The sequence below is a fragment of the Uloborus diversus genome, chromosome 2 (genome assembly GCF_026930045.1).
Source record: "Uloborus diversus isolate 005 chromosome 2, Udiv.v.3.1, whole genome shotgun sequence".
In the NCBI taxonomy this organism is placed as follows: domain Eukaryota; kingdom Metazoa; phylum Arthropoda; class Arachnida; order Araneae; family Uloboridae; genus Uloborus; species Uloborus diversus.
In genome coordinates, this window is record NC_072732.1 from 173,698,594 (window position 1) to 173,717,949 (window position 19,356).

Below are 19,356 nucleotides of genomic sequence, written 5' to 3' on the forward strand. Positions count from 1 at the left end.
CACCGCGATTTTACAATAGCAAACAGTAAAGTGAAGAAAACCAATGTACAGTCGGATCTCGATTTAACGAATCCATTGGGATGCAACTTTTATGCGCTAAATCGGGGTTATTCGTAACATCGGGGTGCGAAAAAAATGTATAAAAAATTGCACTTAACTTATCTAAAAGCCTTAATAAGCAACTGCACTAACATATCCACAATTAGAGAGTGTACACTTTTTATTCAACATTCCTCGACTTATTACACACTGGTTAATTTGAAATTTTACTGAGTACGACATGTTTGATTATTTCCTTGACATTTGACTCGAAACAGTTCTATGTCGACTTTATGGAGAGAGGAAAATAGTGTAGGATTTACAGCCTGCTGCAAGAGAGACATGTTTTTAGTTTCCAGGCCATGTAAAGCATTAAAATACGTAAGTTTTAATGGGAGTTTAATTAGCGCATTCTGCATAAGAATCGCTTTTCATTGGTTGTCCCTCGATCATCAAAAATTGCTGATTCCAAGAAAAGTCTTTTTCTGCTTCAGACAAAATCGATATATCATTTGAAAAACAATCCAATATTTCCTAACTCAAACTGACAAAAAAAAAAAAAAAAAAAAAAAAAAAAATTTTTTGGCTGTTAAAATAATTCGTTAATTCGGGTTTATCAATCGGTAAATAGGGGTTTTGGCCTTCATTTTACTCGAGGAAAAAGAAAAAAATCGCTAAATCGCGACATTTATTAAATAGAGATTCGTTAAATCGGGATACCGACTGCTATTAGGCAAAATTTCTTTTCCTTTTTTTTTTTCAAAACCGTAAATAATTCATGAAAAGGTGCTTTCATTGATAACAGATGTGAGAAGGAAAATAGATTACGGCGGCAGATTGAAATACAATCTCTTTCTATAACGAGCAGAAAAAGTCAATAAAAAACTGCGTAGGATTGGGTGCTCGATAACAGATTGAACACGTTCTCATTAATTCCATCTGTTATCCGGTTGGCATTTGTTTTACGTGATCTCAATGGGAAATCACCTATCTGTTTGAAAGTGCTAACAAACCCTAAAAGCTAATTAAAAATATTATGTCACCTTAAAAAAAACAATACTACAAGGGTTAGAAAAGTGAAATTATAATGACTTAAAAGAAAAACAATAAGTGTCCCGAATGCTGTTTACAATTAGCTAATGACATAAGTTCCGACAGAAACAAATGTGTGCAGTTCGGTTATCTGACTTACAGCACATAACGAGCAGATAAAGAATGAGTAAGTGGTTCAAGTTTCTAAAATACAAGTTTCTGATAACGCATTATACTGGACAAATCCCACTAGTAAAAGAAAAAATAAGTGGTAATAAAATAAGGCAAAACAGACTCTCACTCCATTACTTTTTCAAGCTCAAATGCAGATGAGTTATGTGGGTCATGACGCCCCACCCCTTCAGTGCTGCCACTGAGTTCCGCCACTGAATATAGTTGCTTTGGTAGTTTCCATGGCCGCCCATTTGCAAACTTGTAAGAGGGGGGGGGGGAGCTCAGATATTTTTCTCATAGACACCGATTTCAGGACAGATTAGGGTCATTGACATAAAAATTTGACATTTTTAATAACTTATTCATCAATGGTTGGAGAAGAAAGGTTTTTGAATTTTTGCAAAGAAAAGAGTACAAAAAGTGAGGAAGTTCTAATTTCTAGGGGGGGGGGGAGCTTGAGCCCTCAATTGCAACCGTATATGGTTGCCCATGGTAGTTTTTAATACGAAAAATTGTCTTCGAAATAGTCGCCAAATGCAGAAAATTGTCTTTAAGGCTCGCATTTTTAACCGCTCGAACCCTTGCTCCCCCCCCAAAAAAAAAGCTTTCCATTCTTTAATTCAACAATCTTTAATGAACACGAAAGAAACAAGTACTGACACATGCAAAGTACCGACAGCCCGGTTGCGACATCCAAGAGATTGCAGTTTTGTCCTTATTATGGACTCATCAGTCAGGAATAGTCTATAAAAATCTGGAATAGGTTTGCATTGTTTATGAATTACTGGGTAAGTACTGACACATTCTGGTAAAATTTCATTTTGTCTGATTGCTTATAAAAGATAACAGTGAAAGAATGACTGCTTAAGAGCTCCCGAAACACCACATTCGTGATATTTTCGAGCAAGAGGAAAATAGCTCTCATTTTTATATAATGAATGAAACGAGCTGAGGTGTGCAGTTTTAATATGATTCAGTAGTTTACTCTCTAAATATCACCAACAGTGGTCAAATTAAAACCAGATTTTAAAAAAGTAAAAAATAAATAAAAACCCGCCAAATTTGTCGCCAAGTTGGCGACAAAACTCGGCGACCAAAAGACTGGCGATATATCGCCAAATGTCCGCCAAATTATAACACCACTTGAGTTTACATCGAAATTAACAATGATTTCCCCTCAAAAAGGGGCAAAAGACCCCCTTTGGAGCATGCGAATGCAACCAAAAAGGAAGGTGCACAACTTGGAGTCTACGTACCAAATTTCAACTTTCTAGGACATTCCGTTCTTGAGTTATGCGACATACATACACACATACGCACATACATACGTACATACAGACGTCACGAGAAAACTCGTTGTAATTAACTCGGGGATCGTCAAAATGGATATTTCGGGTGTCTGTACGTTTTTAAGCACATATCCACGTGTGGTCGGGTTGAAAAAAAAACTCAACATTCATTTGGGGTTGAGCAAAATGGAAATTAAGGCCGATTTCTGGGTGAAAATGTTTTCGCGAATACAATACTTCCTTTTTTGTAAAAGGAAGTAAAAAGCAGCAAGAGATACAAAAGCAAAAATTAACTGACATCATTTAGAATACTAACAACAGTTTTCAGGAATAATATTAGCGAAAACGAACTTTTTGCAAAAATTGCGAGAGCAAAATCTGTCCTTTACAAAATTCGCGATTGCAAAAACGACACTTTTTGTACAAAAATATGAACATCATACATATTTTTTTTTATCGTGTTCTTATTTTTGAAAAAGCTTACTATTTTCAAAAAAAAAAACCCACGGTAACACGTTACCGATTTTTTAAAGCAAATTTTCACAATTTTTTACATTTTCTTTCACAGAAAGGAGTGGGGAGGGGGGGGGGGGCGGAACCTCGAGTTTTATGTAATTAAATTACTTCTTTGCTAAAATAGTCGCCATAGTCACCGTTGCTTCAAAATAGTAGCTTTAGTCGCTAGTGGCAACTCTGCCCCTTAAAGCGATTAAAGACAGCCCAAAGCTGAGTTGGTGGACTTCAATACCACGAACAAAAAAGCATTCTAATAGTTTAAAAATTCCAATAGCTGCCCCCCCTCGCCATTTTCTCTGAGACTTTATGATATAAAGCGTGAAAATACACTTGAGTAAATTTTTGAGGCGTATGGTATGTCCGTGCGAGAAATACGCTTGAAGATGCGTTAAAAATCTCTCTGAGGCAAATGTTTTTGAAAATTTAGTCGGAAACTATAATTGGGGGAGGGGGGGGGCAAACTTAATATTGAAGCATTGTGAAGGCTACGCAGATCCTAATCGCAGCATTACGACGCTGCCAGGTTAGATTTGCCTCATCTTGGGGGGTAGGGGCAGCTCGGAATCAGAACAAGTTCTTTTTTTTTTTTTTTTGTGAGGGAATGAGGGCCCAGCGACCAAACTGAAGAGGGGCCCGGCTCTTGGTGACCCAGCACTTCTTCGTGGTAACATCCATTGATTATCTCATTTTTGTTTTCTTTTTTTACAGTATCATTTCAAGAATCCAGTTTTTCAGCGGCAAGCTTTAAAAATCAAAATGCCCTTTAAAGCATTAGGAAACTACAGAAAGAAAACACCAGAAGTGTCATTTCTTCGCTTTCTTCTCAATCAACTGGTCCTTGAAATTAGTTGGAGAAAAAAGGAAGTTTCCATTTGAAAGGAGGTTTCAGATGCGAAACCCCTTCCAGCCCTGCACTCAAAAACCCTGACAACTTAAAAGAAGCTTGATGAAATAATGGGCACCAGAGTTACATTGGCATTAAATATTTGATCCCGATAAAACGCCTACGATAACAAGATGTATTATCTATAGAAGTGAGAGCAAAGAAAAACTCAACATCCGAAAAATAAAAAACAATAATAATAATGTTCCATTGATTGAAATAGCACTCATGAAAGCTCGATTGACACCGCTATATTTTTTAGTTTTCTTTGCTTTGGCTGATTTACGATTACGAGCTCTCAAGTGATGATTCAATAGCTGAATAAATGTCTAAGTACACATTTTCGCGCTTTTTTCTTTCTGGCAGGCGTTGTCAAAGTTATGGCCGGATAGCTGTTGAACATGGAGATGCCAGGCAGAATTTTTATGCGAGGTATTTTCCGCATTTTATGATGTCACTCTAAGATGATTAGTACTAAACAGGGTTCTACACTAAACGCGCAAAAATGCACAGACCTTTTTTTTATTTTTTTATTTAAGCGAGACGGTGGTAGTTTAGCAGTCAATTGCTTCATAGAAAACTACATTTCAACATATGCAGCTAAGTTTTAAAAAAAAGGCTGTGGTCCCCAACCTACAGCCAAAGGTCCGCATAGCAGAACCGTGCGACCTGTTGTTTTGTTGCTTTTGAAAACCACGATTAGTCAAAATGTCACAAATTTTGATTCAAACATCCAAGCAGTTTATTTCTTGAACACTGATGCGCTAGCGCAGCCAGAAATACCTTCTGTTTTTACTTTCTTCTATATCTAATATATAGAAGAAAGTATTAGATTCGTGCAAATTTTCGAATTTCGAATTTTGACGGATTCGAACGTTTTGAGGTGTGCTGAGTCCATTTCGACTATTTTTCGAAAATGTCTGTCTGTCTGTGTGTATGTGTGTGTGTGTGTATGTGTGTCACGTCTGTGTGTGACCAGTTTTTTGTGGCCACTCTACAGTAAAAACTACCGCATGAAATCGAACGAAATTCGGTACACATATGTGCCTCTATGTGAACTTGTGCCCATTGGTTTTTGGCGCGAATTCCTCCAAGGGGGGTGGAGCAATGGGACGTTTTTTGAGTTACGCGTGCTTGCTATTCCTCAGGAAGTAACTGGCGAAATCAAACAAAATTTGGTCCATATGTTGCCATTAACAGGAACAGATGCTGATTCAATTTTGGTGTCAATAGCTCAAACGGGGGTTGAGCTATAGAACGTTTTTTGCCGTCAATTGTGACTGTTGTATCTCAAGAAATAATGAACGGAATGAAAGAAAAATTTATCGGCAAGTAGTCCTTAGTGGGTATAAGAGCTGATTTTATTTTGGTGTCAACAGCTAAAAAGGGGGGTAGCGCAATCACCCGTTCTTTTTTTCCATTGTGAGTGCCCTATCTCAAGAAGTAATGCTACGTTCTGGTTGAAATTTGGAATATATGTAAATCCATATGTAAACAGGCTTTGGTTCAATTTTGACGCCAATCGCTCCAAGAGGTGTTGATTTTTTTTTGAATAAAAATAGCTTTATTAATGCAACAATAAGAAAGATAAATCGTAATAGATTGTCGTCTGCGTATTTCTCGTGATTTTAATTGTATGGAAATGATCGGAAATATTATCTCAATGATTTAAAATTTTTAACTGTTGCCATCTTATGTTTGTTAACAAATTCAAGTTGTAATTAATTCAAGCAAGGCTTTTAAAAAAACTTTCAATTTTCGCTCTTTGCTTTGCTTTTGCAATAATTCAGACATTGGGATGGTCGTCAAGTTTTTGCATGTGTAATTTTGTTTTTGTTGGGAATATTGCTTCCTCGTCAAGCATGGGGAGGGATCAGAAAAAAAAAAGAAAAATATAGAAGAAAGTTTCGTGATGGCCACAACATACTAGTTTTTTTTTTTTAATTAAAAATACCTTCTGGAGGGGTTTATTGATGAAAAATACCTCCTGAAGGGGAAAGCTTTTTGATCAAAAATATCATCTGGAGGGGGAGGGGATGGTTGATGAAAAATACCTTCTGAAGAAGATTTTTTGATCAAAAATACCTTCTGAATGTACTTCTGAAGGAGTTTTTCTGATCAAAACAGAACTTTCATATGCATAAACTACTGCATTAGAATTTGCATTTATGTTAAAATCAATGGCTGTGGGGGGTGTTTTCACCCCTCCCCCCTCGCTGCGCCACTGAACTGATGTAATTAATAAATTAAGCATCAAGTAATTTTCTTTCCTATTCCATGCAGGGTTGGCAAAAACCCGGGTTTTTTTAAAAAAGCCCATGGACCCAGGGTTTTTTAAATAAAACCCAAAAAACCCAACTAAAGCTGGTTTTTTTTAAAAAGAAATGTGTGTTTTTTTTTTTTGTCTTTTCTTAGGGAAAATGTGGGGTACTTGTAGCACATTGTAGCGTAAGTTTATGGACAAAGCAAAAAAATTGTCTTGGGGTAAAAATAGCTGGAAAATTCCGCTTTTTCTGAAGAAAAGTAAAAAAGACGACGAAACCCAAGAATGGTGAAGTTTCAGATCTTTTAGTTTCCATGATTACTAACAGTTAAGGCAAAGTTATTTCTCGAGTGATAAAATCTATTGTTTGTTTGTAATTACTACTTTTTTTTTTTTTTTTTTGCATTTTACTTTATTGTATTTCATTTTGTTATGTAAAACTACTGTAGAACCTCAAGTAGTTTAAATCCCTTTTTACTGAATTCCAGCTTAATCAAGACATTTCTTTGAATTTTATGTTGCCTGTTTTTCTATTTCTGTGTACAGAGTAAGAAATATTAAACTTTTTTGTAAGATAATGAAAATACTGTACATCTAATTCTGTTTTCTGTTCGACCGTTAAACTGCTAATTTCTAAAAAATATACCTTGTTTATTCGAGATTTGTGACGTGTTGGTTTCCAGAAAATATTTCACACGAAAGCCTTTCGGCTAGAGTAGTTTCTTCTGTACAATCTACAAATATTGAGAAAATCAGACATGACAGAGGACTTAGTCAAGATAATTTGAGTTATTTATTGACCAGTTAAAGAAAAATGGTAAATACATCTTTTTTAAATGTTTGAAGTATTTTTTTAATGCTGTTAAGGTTGAAGAAATACTATTAAAGTTCAAAATTCATTTTTTATGTCCATTGGCTGTAATGAAGAACAAATAGAAAAGAAGTTTAAATTGTAAAAGTATTTAAATTAATTAATTTTTTTTAAAAACTTCTTGGAAAATCTTTAAAAAAACCCCCAAAAGTGGGTTAAATAATGGGTTTTTTTAAATGGTTTTTTTCAAAAAAACCCATTGGGTCCAACCCAAGTGGGTCCAATCCGGCCAACCCTGTTCCATGTTAACTTTAAATTTCATAAATGTGTTCGTATCAAGTGAACACAAACAAAACGTAACCTCCACTTTCGTCCTAATTCCCAACTATTAACGTTTAACTGGTACCCGCGCACTGACGAACGCTGTGTGTTTTGTTTGTCCAAGCTGTTCAACAGACACTTGTTGATAAGAAGGATAACGTCATGCACAAAATTTACTAAGCGAAAAAAATTCATTTTGTGAATTGTATAGAAAAGGAACAAAATAATGCTTTGCTTTAAGGCCAAGAGTTTGATATGAGTTTGGTCAAGTGTGCGTGGAACATCGAAAAATTGTTTACTCGAGATTGAACGACTATTCAACTCCGTTTGTTGTCGGACGTCCAACAGAATGGTAAAGTACAACAAGAAATTTCTTTTAACATTTGAGAAGTTTACTTTGATTTTTAATGACCTGATAAATTTCATGTAGTAATAAGATTTTGATTAAGAAAAACTGCTGCAAAAATTGATCTGCTTTCATTTAAGTTTCAGTGCTTTAATTCCAACCGGAAATAATGATGCTTCTTGTTTGTCATTATGCTTTAAGTCAGTGTTTCTTAATTTCTTTGATTAGTGGAACCCTTTTTAATGCTCACTTTTTTCGTGGAACCCCTGGTTTTTCGTTAAAAGTTTACAGTGGCGTAGTAAGGATCCTGTTTCGGAGGGACCTCTGAGAGACTATCACATGAACTATTTGTCATTAAATTGCTAATTAAATAGAATTCTTTATGGATCATCCTAATTATTAATAATTGTTATTTGTTATTGTAAAATACCAATGCACTCCTATTTGTGATTCTGAGTATGTGATTAAATCCTTTTCTTATTAGGACAAGAATAACTGTGTTTTACCTACAATAGTTTCAATAATTCACATAAATGTACACAGAAAAAGTTTTTTATCCTTAAAAATCAAAATGCCTTTTATTTTTCGACAATTTTTTAGTTTTTTTTTTATAAATCAAAGACTATGTTGTCACTGTGTGACAGACTCAGACAGAGCTAGAACATTTAGACGCTCTAGAGTAGTACTGCCGTGTCAAGCACAAAAGTCGTATCTGCAGCTGAGCTCGAAATAAAAAACTGCTTTTCAAAGTTTTAAGTGTATTTGATTCAAGTTCCACTTTTTCAAGATTTTTTAAAAAATATTTCCCATTCACAAATAGCCCCAAAGCATTGTATAGGATAGGTAAAATGAGTTGAGAACCAACAAGTGACAATAAATTAATTTTAATAAAAAGTACAGATATGACTTTTGTGCTTCTCACGACAGAGTACTGCTTCTTTAATTGGTCCTTACCAGTTAAATATTGAAATTCTCCTTTCAACTGCTGTCGTAGATTCTGAGAGAGTGACCAGTATGAAGAGCAGAAAATTTGAAATTGACGTAAAAATCGTAATTTTAGCAAATATTTGGTAATGTTGTAGGAAAAAGAGTTTGAGATGCCCTTCTGAAACTTTTTCAACATTGAAGTCACTTTTCAATAGCTTCTTCCGGAAATTTTTCAAAATTAAAGTTTTTAAAACGCACTTGTAGGCTACTTTTCGAGCCATGAGGCGAGAAGTGATGAGTAATAATGCTCAGATTAGTGTACGAAAGTAAAAGGGAATTTACTTTTAAAATTGAAAAGGCATTATTTTTATCGATATTTTGAGTTATGTGTGAAAAGATAACATTCAAGTCTCACGGAACCCCTTTGAGAGCTCCGTGGAGCCCTGGGGTTCCGCGGAACACAATTTAAAAAACGCTGCTTTAAAAGAAAGGGATTTGCTATTAGTATGATTCAAGTTAATCGTGTCTGATAGAAAAGTTGACTGATAAAAGATTTTTTACATTCAAATAAAAAATGACGACGGTTATGAGTACTAGTAGTCCATTAGACTAGACTAACAATTTACCCTTTTCGGGAAGGTTGGTTGAAAATCGGAACGGTTCTTACATGTATATAAATTATGATTGGCAATATATCTTAAGTCCAAGTCTTTCGAGATGGTTGGCCCCCCAACCCTCGCTATGCCTCTGCAAGGGTCTTCGTCCATGCGACAAATGTTATTACCTCAAAACATGAAAACTTGATGTCAGTATGTATTTATGTTTACTGAACTCCAACCTTAACACATTTTATTCTAAACTTTTCACTATTAATGTTGCATTTGAAGTAATACATTTTCTTTTAAAGTTTTTGTTTTGAAGTTATTAACATATGTTTAGTCAAAACTTGGAACGTTCACCTCATAACTATTTGAAGTATTTTATACGAAAAAAATACTATGTGAGAAAGATGGAAAAAGAACGGATTCTTCAGAACTAACAGCAACAATGTTACATTGCTCAAATTAATTGCTTTAATCTACCACCGAGTAGACCACCGAGACCGAAACTTTATTTCTTTGGAGGCCTCATACACGTGACAATTGTGTTATTAATGGCGCAGAAAAGGGAAGGGGGGGGGGGTTAACCCCTCTTCCCACAGCTCTTACTTTTAACGAGTATTGCCAATCCTAAATTGTAGCTCATGTCATGTGACAACAGTTTTGCCCCCCCCCCTCCCCGGAGAAGGTAAATCCTGGGGGTAACTCACGTCACCTCAGCAAAACCCCCTATTAGCATCAGATTTCAGCTCCTAATTTTTTTTTCAATTTAATGTGATTTTTTGCGCATTAGATGAAAGTCAGGCTATTTACGTATTAAAATAAGTTCTGAAGATTATGGGCAGACGCACTTTTTCAGCGGAAAGGCGATTGATTTTTAGTATTTACCACTTGCCCTGAGTTCCAGAACAAAAGCTCTAAACCCCATCCTTTTCCCTAACGTAAAAAGAGATGGCCAACAATTGCGGTTTTAAGACTTCAATTCCGAAACTTTTTCTTGAGAGCAACGAACCCGCTTTTCTCGAACATCGTCGAAAATCATATAAAAATTTCTTTTTTTTAGTTCAATAGCAAAAATCTGCCGCTGGAAAGTTCCTTTACCTCGCCTTAAGGAAGGGACGATGGTCCCTCACCGTCCCCCCCCCCCGCTTGTATCTGCACATGGCAGTATGGAAAGAAATATATATTTATGCATGTTTTTGTTAACGTACGACGCACACAAAAATAAGTTTATATCATGACTTTTATTTACGTCTTTGCCGAACCACTCGCAAAAGTTTGGGCGGTCGCAGATCGAATATTCCTGCTCTATGCTCTAGATCCCTGCTGTTTCTTAATGGACCTTATTCACGGTTTGGCAACGGTCCCATCAGCCGTCCGTCAGCGGGTATTTTGACCAATCACGCAGTGTCAGTAGTGCTAAAAAAACTCGTTTTATTTAAGGATTACTGGACTTCATGCGCATAATGAACATGTTTAGAGCTTAAAAAGACTTACGAGTGCATGGAAAATGCCGAGAAACGGAGAAAATAAAATGAGAATTCGAGTTTTCACCATGTTTGTGATAAGGAACCAAAGACGCTTAAACCCATGAAAATACGATAATAAAGAAAGTATTTCGTATCAAATGAATTGTTCATCATTCTTTTACAGCGTTTCTTAGTTGAAAACGTAAAAAATCTCCCATTTTTATATAGAAAGAAGAGTTTATAAGCCACACAAAAGCAAGTGTTATTATACGCTGTAGTGCCGGATTTTCGTCTGCTACAGTTCCCACAATGCACTGCAGTGAGGGTTTTTACCCGCAGTGACGTCAGGTGAATACTGTCCATTACGACAGTAAAGGTTTGTATGTCATTTGATCCTGCTTCGGAGATACAATTGAAAATCAGGATCATTGAAGCACAAAACAATCAATTTTGCACTTCCATGTCGCTTGCAAGCAAGATCCAAACAACCCTTCGTTTGACCACTGAGCCCAACCTCCCCCAATCATTCTAAAATCCCATTTCTTTTCTTGACGCGAATTCTTCTTTCGCTTTGTTGTTGGCTTCAAGAGGTCAAAATGAAACAATGTTAAAGTTAATAAGCCGTGTAATTTCGATTAAGTTGCGTTACACCCTTGTGAATGTTAACCCTCAAGGCGATGAAGAGAGAGATAGAGAAAAAAACAGTTAACATTTAGAGTTTGATTGATTCTTTTACTGTAATGTAGATAAATGGCTTTAAATATTTTAACAGTGAAATGGAAAAAAAAAAAAAGGAAAAGATTTGATTCAGCTTTTATCGCCAGAGGAATAAAAATGAAAACAAAACTTTATCTGAATACTTAATATGGAATTTGATAGCATTTCTTCAAAGGAAATGCAACTGATTCAAACAAGATTCTATTTGGAAAAACACTAGAACTTCCACTTCAAGATCAATGCCTCGATTATTTCAACGTAAAGGAGGGTCTTTTTCTTTAAGAAATAGATTGCATATGATTCTTTGGTTTGTTCTTGAATGTATCAAAATGTAGTCAACTTTTGTGAGTTGTTAAACTCGCAAAAGTTGACACTCTATAGATAAAACAACTGTAAAGATAGTTGTTTTATCTATTTTAAAAAAAGTTTATTTGTTTAAAAATTGCTTGAAAACTGAGCTTTGGCCACATTAAAAGTGAAAGTGGCTTTTCAAGAGGAGCAGTTGCATTAACATATTTGATAATTTTTACCTTTGTTTAAAAAATCATATTAAAATCGAGCTAAAAAGCATAGTTGTTCCATAAAAACTGAGTTGATAAAACAAATTTATCTCGCAATCTCGCAGTTTTAATACTGCTTAAGTAAATGTGGGATAAATTTAGTTTCAATAAAAACAACAAAATTTTCTTTTAGGTTATCTTTTTAATTGTTCAAATATAAGATTATTTATTTCATTTGAAGAGGATTTTTTTTAAAAAAACAGAAAAAGTGTTTTTTTCTATTCAAAAAAGATGTTGAAAGAAAATATCATTCTACCATCCGAGTTCTAAAAGATCCGGAAAATTGCTTCAGCAGTATCTTAACATTGTTGCACAACTGTGCGTTACTTTTTTAGAACAAAACATACTATTAACGTACTTGCTTAAACTCTCCTCAAAACCATTGATAAAAAAACAAGTAAAATTGCTTTTGAATTGCATTAAAAATTCAAGGACTTTTTCAAAAAAAATCAAGAGTTATAAATAAATATTTTTTAGACACGAAGAAGCACATAAGTATAAATTTTTTTCCAATTTAACCATCACATGCAGGATCATTTTCAGACTTACTACTTCAGGGCGGCGAAAAACTAAGAAAATGTGCGAAACCGGGTAAAATGACGGTACTTTTCAAACTTAGAAACTTGTGGGAAATTCTAAAAATTCCACAGTTCAAAATATTTTCTAAGGTAGTGAAAAATGGAAAATTAAATCTAAAAAATATAATTTAAAATAAAAACTTTTGAGAACTTTTCAATAATTGAGAGGAATTTTTTTTTCAGACTGTTTTTGTAATAATTTCCGACTGAATTCGCCGGAACTAACCTTAAAATAAAATGATTATCCCCAATTAATTATAATGATAAAGATTAAAAAAAAAAAAAAAAAACACAATTTCTCCATTAACTTCTGTTTGATTTCCGTATTTCGAAAATATTAAGAAACTCAAAATTATAATGAATCTGAAAGTCAGGTTTGGGAACACAAGGAAATATTATTTTAATTAAAATAATGAAATAAACCTGATGATGTGGGCAAAATTCTGTAATCCATCATACAGATTTTTTTCTAGTTCAAAATCCTTGGTTCTAATTTTATTTCATACGCAGTAGATGGCAATTAATGTCAACTCAGTTAAGGACTAAAAATAAAGAGAAAGCCAGCCTTTCACTTGTTAATTACAGTCCCTCTTTTTCGTTTGCCACAACCTGGTGACTTTTTTTTCTCCCCATTCATGGGATTCGTCAAGCTCAGTGAATCCAGTTTTGAAAGTGTTTACGGAAGCAGGTGCAGTGAATAAGTGGACTCACTGCGAAATTGAGCGCCTTAGTACGGCAGTTACGTGTTAATACACAGATAAACATCATTACTAGTACTCGACATCATTACATTTGTTTAGATAAATCTGATGAAACATTTTTAGAGATAATATGAAAACAGAGATAAAGGTTGAAGTGAGTTTGTTATATGATAACAAAAACTGGCGGCATGGAAAAATGCAAGAAATGCATTGGCATTTCCAAATAAAATTTTTAAAAACTTTTTTTTTGTTTATATATCAAAAGGTGACAATATGTTTTAGAGGGGTTGTTTTGAAGGTTAATATAAATATATATACGGTCAGACGGGGGAAATATGGGTGAAAAAACCATAAAATCTTAATATTTTCTTAAGTATAAAAGATAAAATGATTTAATTTGGCATGGAGTAAGCTTAAATAATTTGGAAACCATTCAAATAATCCCTTTACCTAAAATTGAATTATAATTTATTTTATTTTAATTAAATGAGTGACCAAGAATTACCCCGGATCGGGGCAATTATGAGTCACACATGGGGTAAATATGGGTCACCCTCTTTTTTTAAAGTAATTCTTGACAAAAGTAATTAACCATTCTAAATTATTGTTTTTTAGCTTACAAAGAGATGTTTCAATGATAAAAAAAAATTTATATTAAAGAAATAACACTTTATAATTGAAATAATTTGATATTACTCTTACTAGTCGACTACAATTAGTTATTGCTCTTTGCTCTAAGGCCACAATTCTGTGAAGAAATGTCTTTTATTTGTACGATACCTCAACAATCATGCTTCTGTCAACTGCAAGGTTTTTTCTTTACAATTTCAATTAATTAGAGTGAAAAAATGCACTTATTTCAAATTACTTCTAAAACTTCTTGCTTGGACAAATAAAATTTTCGACACCTTGCTCCAGAAAATTCATTTCCTTGTCCAAATTTTAAGTTCCTTTTTCATTGTAGAATATATTCATTACAAAGTCTATCTGATGTTTAAGTAATGAATGAACTCGGTTGTAGCACCATCTTTTAACATTTCTAAAGAATGAAAATTTTTGCAATTGAGTTATTGCAGATTCTTCCCGCTTTTTCTCGTTGTCATAAATAATTCCAAAATAAGCTCATTTTGCATTTAGGGGCTTTCTATAAATCAGCTTGTTGAGGTATTTTTATTTTTTTTGCAAGCAGGGTTTTTCTCGATGACTACACCTGTGCTTTGCATTTGATTTCTCTTCTGCTTCTTTTTCTCTTGCAGTTCCAAGATACAAAATTTGTTATAACTACTGATTTTATCCCCTTATTTGGTACTCTAGGGATTCATATTAATTTGTTTCTTATTTTGATACTTTATGTGTGCCATTGCATGCTGAAATCAATTCCATCTTCAAAGCTGGAATTGATTTGCTAGCCAAAGGGGCATACTTCAGCAGCAATTGATGATATATCAATCAATGTTGCATTTGGAGCATTAAAATTTCTTTTTGAGAGAAAGTTTGGCACGGAAAAGGATAAGAAGGTGAAGTTAATACTGATATTATTCACACAGAAATAAATAAGAAAAGCATAAAAACTATCAGAAAATATACAGACCAAGAATAACCCCGGTGACCCAGAATTACCCTACTAAACTGAGATATAAATCAGTATACTTTTAATACAAACTATTTTTTCAAAAAAGTAAAAATATATGTTGGCATTAAAAGCTTAGACCATTTGCTATTAAAAAACAGCATCAACAAAAATTTTCTTTCAAAAATGTTTAATCTAACACGAATCTTGAAAAAAATCACGATTTTCTGAGACAATATTTTTTGAAAATGTTTTTATATAAGTACAAAAACTATTTTTTTTTCTATTATTTACTTCACTTTTGCATTATTTTTGACTTTGATATAGGAAAATTGAATATATAAGGATGACTTAGCACAATTTAGTTTTTTGTAAAAACATTTAACAGTAAAAAATTGGTGACCATTCTTTACTCCAGAAAGAGAGTGGCCCATAATTCCCCCGGGTGACCCTATATATATATATATATATATATATATATATATATATATATATATATATATATATATATATATATATATATATATATATATATATATATATATATATATATTGTAACGGATCCGGTGCGGCTACAAACTTTCTTGAAAGGACGACACAGTTCTTGATGAAAAATACAGGAAATTTATTTACACTATGTACAGGAAAGATCGTCAACAACTGCTAAATTATTCATCAGCAATTAAGCAATTATCACACAACACCGTAAACTCAACATTTACACACGTATTAACTTCCAAATACGAAAACAACACAGCGAAATGCCTCGCAATAAACAGAGCTAATACACTCTCAGAACTAATTCCCAATCGAAACTAACTTTTTATCACGCGGGACGCTTTTATAAACATTGAAAGAAATCTCTCAAATATTCCACAAGATTCCAAACGCTTCTGGAAAATAGTAGACCGTTATCAAATTTTATCAATGAACAAAAAGAAATAGGGGGATCGTATACTTTAGCCGAATGTATAGGGGTTGTATATTCATTACGGGAAACTATTTACAGGTTACGTTACTACAATAATTACTATTTACCGAATTTGTAACAATATATATATATATATATATATATATATATATATATATATTGGGGGGGGGGGCACTCCTGTTTGTGGCGTCGCTCTGAATACTTGAGCTGCAACCTTGACAATGTTGAAAGTGTTCAGTGAGAAAGGGACTTGTTACTGGCGCGGATTTGCGTTGAATTATTCTTGAAAACACTGTGAAACTAACCCAACTCAACTCAGCAGCAATTACTGTAAAATCACTCGTTTTCGAGAGCTGTGATTTTCACGAAAATGAAGATATCGATGATTCATACGAACAGAGCAGTAAGTTTATTATGTGTGTTCACATGAGTCGGTGAGAGAAGCAAAGAGGAATGAAAGTACCAAAATTAAAAATTTGGATAACTAGTACAAATGGTAGATGAAACTCTCCTCTGTTTTGGAGCAAAAGATAGTTCTAGTAGCCCTGGTAGCTTCCGTTATGCAGCACGATCTAGGAAAACTTTTCAATGAAGACCTACATAGGACCTTGTCTTTAAACGCGTTTCACTTAAAACTTGAAAATGTCTACTTATATTCCTTTGCTTCTCACTACCTCATATAAAGTTGAAATATTTCGCAAGACTGCAATTTTCGCGTACGACGCACTCGCGAAAATTAAAGCCTTCCGAAAATAAGTGCTTTTACCAAGCTAACGTATTTATTTATCCATTCATTTTAACTTTTTTAAGTATGACTTTCCATCGATTTCTACAACGTACTGAATACTTTCTTTTTCTTAAAAAATGTTTGAAACCTATATTTCGGCCGTCTTTAGTTAGGTTGTTTCCATCGGCCATTTGAAAAAAAAAACAATCGGCATCGGCCAAAAATTGGCATCGGTCGAGCCCCATAAAGTGCATCAAAGGCAGGGCAGTAACCAGAAAATAATTTCGGGGAGGGTTTGAAAACTTTCATGCGGAGCTTTGCGGAAGGTTACATTATTGAAAACCAGCCTTGATTCACTAAAAGCGTTTTATGCAATTGATATGCATATGAAAGGCATTTGAGTTTTAAAACAATATTTTTTGGAAATTTTTAAATATAAACGAGCATTTAAATGTCAAATCGAACTTTTCAGGGAGGTGTTGTTGAGCCCTAAGTACCCCCCCCCCTTGTATACGGCCCTGTCAAAGGTATGAGCTACGGATGCATCGAATATTCGGTTGGTATTTGTTATGATGCATATTCGGCAGACAAACCGAATATTCGGTTCTGTTGAATGTTTCAAATTTGGCAACCGAACAGAAAACAAATTTAAATTCTCTAAGATTGGTAAATAAAAAATCTTTTGTGCATTAAATGAACCTTACAATATTATTCCACAGTACAAAACTAATTCATTTTTTTTAATGTAACAAAAAACTTTAATGTTAAATTTAAATTTTATTGCTTTCAATTTTTCTTAAATTTTATGATATTACATTAGCTTTACTATTACGAACCTATTTAAATATGTCACAGGAACCAGAAAGAAAATTTCATAATGTTAAGTAACAATAAATATACTAAGTCAATTAATAACTACTTAACATTAACTGCTGCTATTTATATATATATATATATACACATAAAAATAGGCCTTAAAAAGCACCAGGACATTAAATTTGGCAATATTTTGATTTTTAAAGTTTTACACAGTGTGAAGTATTAAACAGTTTAAAAACAACACAGCTAAAATTAATCATTGAACTCGAAGTTTAAAAATCCTTCTAACCGAAAAGGCTAAAATATCAGAAAATCATTTGAAAAATTTGTAATTTTATGATATTTTAATTTTAAGCAATTTGGGATTGTTTTGTGTATAAGGTAAAAGATGGCATAATATGGTATCCTGTTTATCAGTTATCAATCATATATCAATCAGAAAAGAAATTAATTATCAATGTATGCAGAGTTGCAAATGAACATAAATCAAATTAGAAATTTACTATATTCATTTGTTTTCGCTTTTGGAATGACTTATTTTAAATTAATAATTATATTTAATGTAGATAAATTCAAGATGTGAAACGGGAATGCATTTATATTTCCTAAAATAGAGAAGCATTCTCTATTTTAAGCAGGCTTTAATTTTAAATATCATAGTTAAAAATCTTTAATTAAGTATTCGGCCGAATATTAGATTCAAATTTTAACCGAATATTCAGTGTTCTGTTTTCAGCAAAATATGGTATTCAGTGCATCTGTGATTTATCAAAATTAATTTAAGAGTCTGATTTGAGGGTCTTTTCTAACAAAAGCTAGTTTTCATTTCCACTTTCTCCCACTTGATCGTACCTAATTGCTTTCAAAGCATCTAGAGAGTGAACAATAAATATTCTTGGACGTTTTAGATCGAACACTTTTCATTATTTTTTTTCTTGAGATTTCAGAAGAAATGTATTTTTCGAGTGTGTCAAAGTGATTATTTTTTGGATTAACTCTTAGGTTCTAGTTGAATCTCTCTTTCTTTTTTGTTGAAAAGCTGTGGTGATGTACACAAAATGATAACATAGATCAGCCATATCCCACTGAAATTTTCTCTAAAAACTATTTAATAACTATGAAAAATAATTCCTGCGTGACGCCTTAAATCCTTTTTCTGGCTCCTAAGACTTTACCATTATTGTTGGACTCTTAAGAGTATGAATATCTTTTAGATTCTTCAACGACCGTTTAACGTGACCAATATCACAAAAATAAAAACACAAAACAAATCTTCTACGTACTTAACTTTAATTATGTTCAATTTCTGTTCGGAAATAGAACAACGTTTGTTTGAAATTGTGAAAATTCTAATTGTTTAATAATGTGATAATATTTTTTTTTAGTTTTGATCTCGATCGTTTAGTTTTATGAACTAGCTACAAATACGAAGCCATAAAATATTCCGCTTAGAAATTTCATTGCTATAAACCTCTGGAGGTAAATGTACCAACCTCGAAGAAGCTACTAAATGGGTTTTATGCACTCCTCTGCAAGAGAAAAGTTTATAAATACACACAGCCGCAACAGGGAGTTTTGTTTTTCTTTCGCTAGACGCACACGTTCAGCGTTGAAAAGCCAGAGGCTATGTTGTCAAAATAATCAAAATATCCACTTACTCGTTTTTCAGGCAGACTGAGCGTCTTCCAGTTTGTTTCCGAAGATTACAGAAGGAAGGGATTGCACACTTTCTGTGGATATTTCTGGGCAGCCTCAATAATCCCGCGTTTAGAGAAGAATTAAAATCTCATTTAAAGTTCTCCTCAGCTCTGCATGCTGACAAAGTAAATAGTGCAATAGAGAAGGAAATGCCTTTTCAAGTTTCATTCCGCCTGCATCGAGTAAAAAAAACCGTTTTAGCTGGCGCCATCTATCTTTTCACTGAAATACGAAATCTATTTCAAACTATATTAAAACTAAACTGTTCTGGTTATTACAGATTTCGATTTCGTGTAAAAATCAATTATCACACTAATTGCGTTTGTAACTGTTGACACTTAATTCGAGAATTTCTTCTGCTCGTTTATATGAAAGGTGGGAAGCAT

At 33.5% G+C, this 19,356-nt stretch overlaps 1 protein-coding gene across 1 annotated transcript in view; it reads right to left on the reverse strand.

Moving 5' to 3' along the window:
• Positions 1-19,100, reverse strand: part of LOC129216159 (uncharacterized) — a 121,153-nt gene extending 102,053 nt beyond the window's left edge. Inside the window, exon 1 of the mRNA XM_054850326.1 lies at positions 18,931-19,100. The gene's annotated coding sequence lies outside the window, so the exon portion shown is untranslated. The remainder of the gene's footprint in view (positions 1-18,930) is intronic.
• Between the last annotated feature and the right edge of the window lie 256 nt (positions 19,101-19,356).